We start from the raw sequence: 2,477 nt of genomic DNA on the forward strand, positions 1-2,477 counted from the left end.
CTCTGTTGTAACAGGCCGCGACCAGGAGATCCGTGGGGCGACGCACAATTGGCCTAGCGTAGTCCGGGTTAGGGAGGGCTTGGTCGGTAGGGATGTCCTTGTCTCATCGCGCACCAGCGACTCCTGTGGCGGGCCGGGCTCAGTGCGCGCTAACCAAGGTTAGTTTCCTCCGACACATTGGTGCAGCTGGCTTCCGGGTTGGATGCGCGCTGTGTTAAGAAGCAGTACGGCTGGTTGGGTTGTGTATCGGAGGAAGCATTACTTTCAACCTTCGTCTCTCCCGAGCCCGTACGGGAGTTGTAGCGATGAGACAAGATAGTAGCTACTACAACAATTGGATACCACAAAATTGGGGAGAAAAAGGGGTAAACATTTTTTTTTATCCAGCTACGAACTGGTCCTTTTGTTACAACTTGGTAAAACTCATGGGAGACGGTGCGGCCACATTAGCATAACGCTGTTAATATAATAGCCTCAGATATGAGGTTTACATCTAATTGTTGTATAAGATGAATGAGTGAGGATGATACTGTTTGTAAAATTGTGTAATGTGATTTTGGACTGTTTAATGAAGGAAACTCCAATTCCCTTTTGAGTTTAACTAAATCAGAGGACCGCCCATGAGCCCAGTTAGGGTCAGGCATCCTGGGACAGGCCCTTTTCTGCAACTCCTGAATAAAACCCCAACTTTGAGAAATTCTCAACAGACCATTACGATAGGACAAAGGTTACAGACCATGTTTTCTCTCAATCACGAGAGGACAAAGGTTGAGACGATTGCTGAAGCTTTTAACCATACCACGTAGTTAAACTCTTAGACTATCGATACTGACAGAATAAGAACAAGTCTTTGATATTAATTACTAGCCTGCAGCTAGGAATTCGGTATCATTGAATGCGAAGAACGACAACCACCGAGACATCCATTCTACAACATGAATGAATGAATGTCACTCTGAACTACCCACGACAGAGAGAGAGAGTGAGAGAGAGAGAGAGAGAAAGAGGACAGAAACTCTCCAACAGAATGTGCAAAGGATTAGCATTTCAATTGTTATAATTATCAACTGTGCGTTGTCATCTCAGTCGACCCCCACTTCCCTTTTTTTACAACAAGCCGCCATGCCGGTTTAGCCCACTAGGGCACATTCCCCTATCATTTCTTGTAACCACATTTACTTTGTTTCTTTGTTTACGCATTTCTGTGAATTACTTAGTTAGTAAATAAATTATTTAAGACAATTGATGAATGGATGACTCATAGTGAAGACTAGGTTTGTGGAGATAACAAACAATTTACGACGTTTGGAATGAGACTAATGTGAGGTAAAGTAAATAATTCATTCATTCGAAGACAAATTGATCCGATATAAAATATCGGAGAGTTATATTAGGAAATTATAACTTTGTAATCTGAGTATTTTCCTTGGTGCCCCGACTTCCTAGTTAATTACAGTTACATGATTAATCCGTTTAATTGCGTAATTGTAACGGTTCTCGTCTGTCGAAGGAGAAGCGGACCAAAATGCAGCGTGGTGGTTATTCATGTTCTTTAATAAAATGAACTCGACATGAAATAAGTAAACAAAACAATAAATGTGTGAAAACCTATACAGCCTATCTGGTGAACATAAACACAGACACAGGAACAATCACCCACGAAATACTCAAAGAATATGGCTGCCTAAATATGGTTCCCAATCAGAGACAACGATAAACACCTGCCTCTGATTGAGAACCACTCCAGACAGCCATAGACTATGCTAGATACCCCCACGAAGCCACACACCCAACACCTAACAACACCCCAAGACAAAACACACCACAATAAACCCATGTCACACCCCGGCCTGACCAAATAAATAAGGACAAACACAATATACTACGACCAGGGTGTGACAGAACCCCCCTAAGGTGCTGACTCCCGGCTCCCGGACGCACACCAAAACCATAGGGGAGGGTCTGGGTGGGCGTCTGTCCATGGTGGCGGCTCCGGCGCAGGACGTGGACCCCACTCTATCAATGTCTTAGTCCCTCCTCCTCGCGTCCTTGGATAGTCCACCCTCGCCGCCGACCATGGCCTAGTAATCCTCACCCAGAACCCCACTGGACTGAGGGGCAGCTCGGAACTGGGGCAGCTCGGGACTGAGGGGAAGCTCGGGACTGAGGGGAAGATCGGGACTGAGGGGAATCTCGGGACTGAGGGGAAGCACGGGACTGAGGGGAAGCACGGGACTGAGGGGAAGCTCAGCACTGAGAGGACGCTCAGCACTGAGAGGAAGCTCAGGCAGGTAGTTGGATCCGGCAGATCCTGGATGGCTGGCGGTTCTGGCAGATCCTGGCTGACTGGCGGATCTGGAAGATCCTGGCTGACTGGCGGATCTGGAAGATCCTGGCTGACTGGCGGATCTGGAAGATCCTGGCTGACTGGCGGATCTGGAAGAGTCTGGCTGACTGGCGGATCTGGAAGAGTCTGG

Source organism: Oncorhynchus masou, chromosome 13 (assembly GCF_036934945.1).
Source record: "Oncorhynchus masou masou isolate Uvic2021 chromosome 13, UVic_Omas_1.1, whole genome shotgun sequence".
Lineage (NCBI taxonomy): Eukaryota > Metazoa > Chordata > Actinopteri > Salmoniformes > Salmonidae > Oncorhynchus > Oncorhynchus masou.